Here is an 8,746-nt window from a genome sequence, read left to right on the forward strand (position 1 = left end):
AAAGAAGGCTATAGAAGGTTAGAAATCTAAATTCAATCTAATTAATAAAACAAAAAAAAAAAAGAGAAGTAAAAGAATGGATTTTAATATAAATTTATAACAGGAGCTTGAATTTACCATGTATTTTGCAGTAAGACAAATTTGAATCAAATGTAAACTTAAATTACCTTAAAAAAATGCCAACTTAAACTGTATTGACTCCATTTGTTTTAGAGTAAATATTTATATGTGAAAGATATTTTTTATAAAAAAATATTTTTTAAAAAAAATATTTTTCATAAAAATATTTTTTTATTATTTGATTACAATATTAAACTAATGTTATATATTTTTATTATGTGTCATATTTTAATAAAATTATCAAAAATTAAAAAATAAAAAAATGACTTTCTCTTTCAAAAAGAATAAGTGATTTTCTTTGAAAATGACTTCATTTTTTCTTTTGATCAAAAAATATTTTTTCGTTAATTCATTTTTCTAAATGCTTTAAAAGTTAAAAAATGCAGAAAATATTTCCATAAAACAAGCAAAGCCTTATAGTTAATAATAACTAGCAATTAAGATTGGAAATCTAGTTTTTTTAAAAAGATTTGAAATCCAAGAGCAATTAAGTTGAAAACATGATTATAAAAAAAAGTTCCTTATGATTGCCTAATTAATTAAGGAATAAATCATAATTAAGAAAGAAGACGACCCTAAATCCAACTCAAATTACTATAATCCCAAAACCTACACACACCACTAGGCTGCATATAAATACATCCACTCCAAACAAATAACAAAGCACATGATCATTGGAGCAATTAATTAAACTAGAACAAGAAGGAATCTACCCATATGTTGAAAATCAGACTTCTAAATTGTGAATAGGTCCAATAATCTTTTGTCTAATTTTTTTTTCCTTAAATTTTGTTATTTTTTATAATTATATTCAAACAATTTTTTATTTTATAATTAAATTTTAAATTTAAATTTCACAATTTTAAAAAATGAAAATGAAAAGTTCCTAGTAACATTAATGTTTAATCATAATTATACAATCCCACCAAACATTGTTTTTTCCTTTCCATAATGCACAAAGCAGACAATTTAACAGATGAATGAATAGAATATTGGCCGGCAGAAAATAACTGATGGTCTTGCATGAAAATTATATTACTAAACAACAAGCAGCCCTTTCATTTAACAGCAACAACAAAGCTTTAATCCTAAATTATTTCAAATTAATTGTAGTTGGTTTTCGTTATTCAACTCTATCATTTTTTTTCTTACTAACTTAACATATTCTTGTGGTGAGACATTTGATTCCCTTGATGTTCTCTCTCTCATTTTATGTTCAATATGTGCATTAGCCCTTCTATTTAAGTGGCACAAAACCATATTAGTTCCTCAAAAGCCTTGGATTGAGCTGAAGTAGTCCAGTTCATTCTCCTTCCAATATGGGGACACTTAACAACAAACCCCATGCAGTTCTTCTTCCATATCCAGCACAAGGTCATGTGAACCCTTTAATGCAACTAGCCAAACTCCTACACTGCAAAGGTTTTCACATAACTTTTGTTAATACTGAGTTTAATCACAGACGTTTAATTCAGTCCAACGGTCTGAGTTTTGTTAAGGATGTAATAGATTTTAGGTTTGAAACTATTCCTGATGGATTACCACCATCAGACAATGTTGCAACTCAAGATATTTGGGCCTTAAGCGATTCTGTTCAAAAAAATTGTCTGACTCCATTTAGAGAGCTACTAAGGAAGTTAAATTCTTCACCTGAATTGCCTCCTGTTAGTTGCATTATGTCTGATGGGTTAATGAGCTTTGCTATTGAAGCTGCACATGAATTAGGCATCCCAGATGTTCAATTTTGGACTGCTTCAGCAATTGGTCTTATTGGGTTTCTACATTTTGATGACCTTGTAAAGAGAGGCATTGTTCCTTTTAGAGGTACATTTTTCTTTCGTGGGTATATATATATATATATATATATATATATATATATATATATATATATATATATATATAATCAGCGTCAACCAAGACTCGAACTTGAGATCTATATATATATATATATATATATATATATATAATCAGCGTCAACCAAGACTCGAACTTGAGATCTACAGTCTGAAAACAACTCCAATACCACTAAACGTTAGTTCATTGATGTGTATATATATATTTTTTCTTTGTCTGTCAATCACCTCGTATATTATGATGTGTTTCAGATAACAACTTCATGAATGATGGCAGTCTTGATATGCCACTGGATTGGATTGCTGGAATAGAAAACATTCGACTTAAGGATATGCCAACTTTGATCAGAACCACTGATCCTAAAGATATCATGTTAAATTTCACGAGTGATGAAGCACAAAACTGTTTGAAATCTTCTGCCATCATCTTCAACACATATGATGAGCTTGAACATCAAGTCCTGGATGCAATTTCTGCCAAGTTCTCTCACATATATTCTATAGGTCCTCTTTCCTTGTTGGAAAGGCACTTGCCTCCACTTCCGGTGGCAAAGTCTCTCAGGTCCAATCTATGGAAGGAAGATTTCAAATGCCTTGAGTGGCTTGACAAGCAAGAACCTCAATCAGTTCTCTATGTGAATTATGGCAGCATAACTGTAATGTCAGAGCAGCAGTTTCAAGAATTTGCATGGGTCTCGCAAATAGCAAGCACCCATTCCTGTGGATTGTTAGGCCTGATGTGGTTATGGGAAATTCTGGATTTTTGCCCCATGAATATTTGGAAGAGATTAAAGATAGAGGGTTTCTAGCACCTTGGTGTTCACAGCAACAGGTACTGTCTCATCCATCAATTGGTGCTTTTCTAACTCACAGTGGATGGAATTCTACCTTAGAAAGTATATGCAATGGAGTGCTAATGCTCTGTTGGCCATTCTTCAATGAGCAGCCGATGAATTGTCGATACTCGTGCACTAAATGGGGCATTGGCATGGAGATTAACCATGATGTTCAGCGTAGTGAAATTCAAAATCTTGTAAAAGAAATAATGCAAGGTGAGAAAGGAAAGCACATGAAAATCAATGCTTTAGAATGGAAGAAGAAAGCAGAAGAAGCTACAAGCATTGGAGGATCATCCTACAATGATTTCAATAGATTTATAAATGAAGTGCTGCATTATACAGGAAACATTCATTGAATCCAATGTATTTTTCTCATCTTTATTTGTAAAATCTATCAATGAAAACCATTGATAAACTTGGCGTGCATAGATGCAAGTACATAAAAAAAAATTCAATAATTTTTGCTATATTTGGATAAAATAATAAAAATCCAATAAACAAGGCAATAAGATGCCTTGGCAGTTGGTTTTGCTATATTGGAACGTACACATTGGTTTCAACATACATGGTTTTCTATTTTGCCCAAATGCTATATTGAAACACACATGATGAATTCAACATACATAGTTTTCATGCTTAGCTCACCTTTTAGATGCAACTAATAGCTAATAAAAATACTTAAACATGTGAACTAAGTGTTTAACAAATTTAAAAATTAAAATTGATGACTAACAAGTAACTAATAATATGATACAACTAATTTAATTTTATTTTTTACTTTATAGGACATCATCCTTTCCCATCTAACTTAAAAATCAATATTATCAACGTGTTTCCTTCAATCTTTTTTTTTTATATATATATTTACAATATTTAAATTTTAATTAGCACCTTACAACTTTGTTAAAATATTTTTAATTAATAATATAAAATATAAAATATTTATTTATTATAAAAAAAATATGTATTTTTACATCTAAAAATTTAAAATTATAATTTTTTTATTGATAATAATAATTACTTTATTATTTTATAATTATATTTTTTAAGTTATTTAATTATTTTTTAAAAATAATTATTCTCTTATTTTAATAATAAAATAAATAATATAATAATAAATTAATAATTATATATTTATTTTAATAATACAATAAATAATATAATGAATTATATTAATAATTATATATTTTAATAATAAAATAAATTATATGATATATAGTAATGGCTAAACCTAAATTTTGTAAAGAGCCGTTTAACCTTACAATCATCACACCCTTCTTTTAGAGCTAGAAAAAAGATCAGGTACAATTATCATAGTCCCACCCGTCTGCTCGTCGTTCAAACACCATACATAACCAAGAAAGGAGAGTGGCTTCCAATGCCAGAAACTATACAGCTAACTTTTCCACTTAGTGTTTCACCGCATGTTTTCTCTGCAACGCACATATCGGGTTCTGTCATTGTATCTAGGTCTGTCATTAGCTCTTTGTGGCTGCGGCTCCACCCTTCTGTGTCTTTCGGGTGGTCTTTGAACCATCTCTCCATTCACAAACAACTCAGCTGCAACATAAGAAATATGTGCATGATTAGTCACCATCATGAAACCTCTCTAAATTTTATAAAAGCTGAAATGCAGATATCACTGTTGATAAACAACTGTCAGAATGCAACAATGTGCAAGTTATCATTATTTGCAACTACTAATGAAGACTTTAACTAAGACATCCATCAAAGCAAGCATGGTTAAACTAGCGGTTGACGTGTGCTACCCATATAATTTCACTTACCACCAACATGATTTCACGCACATTATAAAATACATCCACCAGGTGAAATTTTCAATTAAAATAAAAGCATTTACTGTTTATCAACTTTTCATTTTCCTTCTATTACTAAAATGGAATCAAAAGCATTCTTCCTTTTTTTTTTTTTTTTTGGGTTTAGGGTGTTGTGGGGGGGGGGGGGGGAGAGAAGAGATGGGGAGGGATGGCTAATACTTTTTCCATCTTAAAACTCACATTAATAAAACACAGTATTTCAACACAAGCCTACTATAAGTTGCTTACACAGTGTAGGAATATAAACAGCCTTCCGACACAAGAATGAACTTCACAAAATAATTAAAATTTATGTATCATCTACAATGATTCTGCAGCTTCATTTAGTACAAGGACAGAAGAGGTAATAAGATAAGTTTACTGTGAGCCCATTAGCATTCAAAGCTAGACATTACCCACTTGAGATTATTAGCTTTGCCAAGATGGACTAAGATGGAATATATTTGTTAAAAAAAAAGTTCTCTCTCATGCTAAATGCATCAGCCACAAGTCCAAAATACTAAAACAGTTAGTTTTACATCTCAACCAAATACAAAACACAGAGTACAAGGATAAAAGGGGTAATGTAAATAATTTGATGCCAACCTATTAACAATTAAAGGATGATACTGCCCTTCAAGGCCATCATCTATGCCAGATAGATTGCAAATGGAGGCCAAAAAAACTTCCCAAAACACAAATAAAAAATGAAGTAGGAAAAGAACCACAGAAAGAGGGGTGTCACCACAGAAAGAGGGGTGTCCATGGCTGTAATTGGATCCCCACCAAAACATGACATCATGGGCAGCTCCCATCAACGTATCACAAATATTACAAAAAGAGGAATACCACACCCATTCACCATGGATCAAGTTATATAGGAAGGCAATTAGAAAAGTATTTAGCTTATTCAACACAGCTAATTCTGCTCCGGACAAGGAAATAATTGCTTCATTCATCTATAAACACGCAAACAAATGTTGTGATAATCATGTTTGATCCCCACTGGTCTGCAGCTTCATAGAATATACAAAGAACAGAATAGTTAAGAGAGAACATTTTATGTAAGTCCATTAGCATTCAAAGATAAACATCTGCAAGACACGTTTAGCTTTGCCAAGATGGACTGCACAATAAAGGAAAATTCAATTATAAAAACACATCATTTTCGATTTCGCATGAAAGTAGAAACAATGCACTTCCTTTTGTCAAAATCAACATTAATTATCTTTTATGGTCTGCAATCAATATTAATCATATTGAATCATTCATCTATAAACACAGTTGAATGCTGTTATAATCATGTCTCATCCCCACTGATCTGCAGCTTCACAAAATATATGAAGCACAAAACAGTTTAGAGAGAACGCTTGATGTAAGTCCATTAGCATTCAAAACTAATCATTGCCTGAAGACTCATTTAGCTTTGCCAAGATGGACTGCATATCAAAGAAAAACCCAATTATACAATTACATCATTTCCTAACCATATACCATAAAAGTAGAAACACTTCAACTCATTTTAATCAAAATCAACATTGATCAACTTTTATGGCTCTGAAATTAACATTAATTGCATCATTCATCAACACACTCAAACAACGAGACACAAAGAATGGAAGAAGGATTATAGAGAGAGAGAGAGAGAGATGATTTGCACTATCAATCTAGAAGTACAACAACATACCGCCATAATCCTTATATTCAGGGTAGCACAAACAGAACACCAGGCACGTCTGTTAACCAACAAAAGAAAAATTCAATTTTCAGAAGAAAAATAAAAGTAATAATTGGAGTAACTTATTACAAAATAAAAAATTAAAAAAAAAAAAAAAAAAACAAACAAACAAACAAACCTTCAAGCTTGTCTACGGTCTCCTCATCAATCTCGCAGCCGAATCCAAAATACCTCCCACATGAAACATTATAAATCTTCTTTTTAGCTTCCTCCTCACTGAGACATAATAACAAACAGAGCTCATGCATAATTAACAAAAATAACCAACTACTGGAACAAAGAAAACCAAATTTCCAATCAGCTCCTAAACCCAACTCGATAACAATAATCAAACATCCAAAATTCATAATCACTTAACATAGAGGAGAAAAAAAAAAAAAAAAATTTTACCTGCCAAGAACTTTGGCTAGGGTTTGAATATAACAATCAATTATTTGCTGCTCGGTGGCCCCTTCTCCACCAGGCTTGTCCATAACAATAAGCCAGTGCTAGTAATCACACCCCGGAAAAGGCGGGGCCATCTCATTGGGCGGGCGGTCACTGAAGTTGGAGGTGGAGTTCAAAGGCGCCTAGTTGCCAGAACGGTTTACCCGGCATCGAATCGACGTACATTGGGCGAGACCAGCAGGTTTGATTAACAGGACAGCATGAGAGAGTGGAAGTAATGATCGGCGGCAGACAAGCAAAGTTGAAGGAGAAGGAGGATGAGTGATGGTAGTTGTGGAGGAGAGAAGGCGTTTGGGGCGAAGGAAGAAGGAAGTGAGGCGGCGAGCGGTTGTACAAGTGAAAGACCGAGCTAGGGCTTGAGCCATTTCGTGAAGAACGAGCAACGAGGGCTCAAGGGGTATTTAATTAAGGTGAATTACTATCTAGCACTTCTATTGTAACAAAATTAATTATTTTATTTTTATATTTTAAAAAATATACTATTTAATTTTTACATTTCATTTTTATCAAGCGGTTGCATAGGTGAAAGAGTGAGCTAGGGTTCGATTCATTTCCTGAAGAGTGAGCAATGAGGGTTCAAGGGGTATTTAACTAAGGTAGACTATATTTTAATAAAATTAATTATTTTATTTTTATATTTTAAAAAATTTATTATTTAGTCTTTATATTTTATTTTCTTTAAACTATTTAATTTTTATATCAATTTTTTTCATTAGTCAGTACTAATTAAATTATTATTTAGTCTATCTATTTTAGTGAAACTAATTAGTTAGTCATTATATTTTAGAAAAACACATTAGTTGGTTTCTATAATTTGACTCTATTGATTATTTAGTCTCATAATTATTTTTTATACCTAAACTGCCTTAATCTTCTTCCCCTTATTTCTCTTTTATCTTCCTTATTTCTCTCTTATCTTCACTTATTTCTGGGTTAATTTTACCAATCATCCCTGAACTTAGGAGATAATTTCATTTTTGTCTATAAATTTTAATTTATTATAATAAAATCCTTTAACTTCAATTTATTTCTCGTAAAAATCCTTGTAACCTGCAGTGGCAGGTTTACAAGTTAAAAAGAGTGAAATGAAATTTTTGGCCTCTCTCCCAAAAATAAAATCACTATTTTGTCTCTTTATTTCTTTTATTTTTTTCTCTCTCATCTTTATAATTAAATTAATTGATAATTATGCATTAATAAAATTATTAATTATACACTAATAATTGATTATACATTTTATTGTTATTTTATTTTTTTGGTAGGTAAGATGATGATGATGATGATGATGATGATGATTCTTCCAAAAACACGAATTGTGTTTTAAGCCCCCATCTCATTTAGCATCGGCAGTCCCTTCCCCTTCCATTCGTTTTCTTCTGGCCAAGATCAATAGCCACCAATGATGGCAATGACCTCAACATCCTCAAGTAACTCCAGCAACTCTTGAAATGTCGACGCTGGTAGAGAAATTGAGCAACAAGTGATGGATCAACTCATGAACCCATGAGAGAAAACACGAATGGAAATTGCTATTTCCGACCACCTTCTTGCCTCCTCAAATTTCCATTTAGCTCGTAACAACCTAGGAAAACTTTCCCAACTAGATTCACAGTCCCATGTTGCCGGAAGACATAAAGTGACAAGAAAGGGAAAAATGGGTTTTTGGACAAAGGGCGACTCACGCTCTGTTCTTGTTGATCCATGACACTCTTCTTGATCGTAGATTCTACGAGTTGATTTCTACCTCCTCCTTTCTAGTTCTTTCATATTTTAGGCTTTGGATTGTTTATAGGTTGTATTGTTGGAATTTATTTAAATTTGCAAGCAATTTTGAAGCAGTGAATTGAGAATTATGGGGATACTAGTTTAGACATGCAGATTTTAGGAATAATTTATTTCAAAATGTCAATTTGTATAACTGTTGTGCTATTT

At 31.7% G+C, this 8,746-nt stretch overlaps 2 pseudogenes; one reads left to right on the top strand and one right to left on the bottom strand.

The window, feature by feature from the left end:
* Positions 1-1,439: 1,439 nt before the first annotated feature.
* On the top strand, positions 1,440-3,482 carry LOC110666658 (linamarin synthase 2-like; annotated as a pseudogene).
* Positions 3,483-4,069: 587 nt separating this feature from the next.
* LOC110666643 (multiple organellar RNA editing factor 2, chloroplastic-like) lies at positions 4,070-7,223 on the bottom strand (annotated as a pseudogene).
* Positions 7,224-8,746: the final 1,523 nt, after the last annotated feature.

This window comes from Hevea brasiliensis, chromosome 10 (genome assembly GCF_030052815.1).
Source record: "Hevea brasiliensis isolate MT/VB/25A 57/8 chromosome 10, ASM3005281v1, whole genome shotgun sequence".
Taxonomy (NCBI): Eukaryota; Viridiplantae; Streptophyta; class Magnoliopsida; order Malpighiales; family Euphorbiaceae; genus Hevea; species Hevea brasiliensis.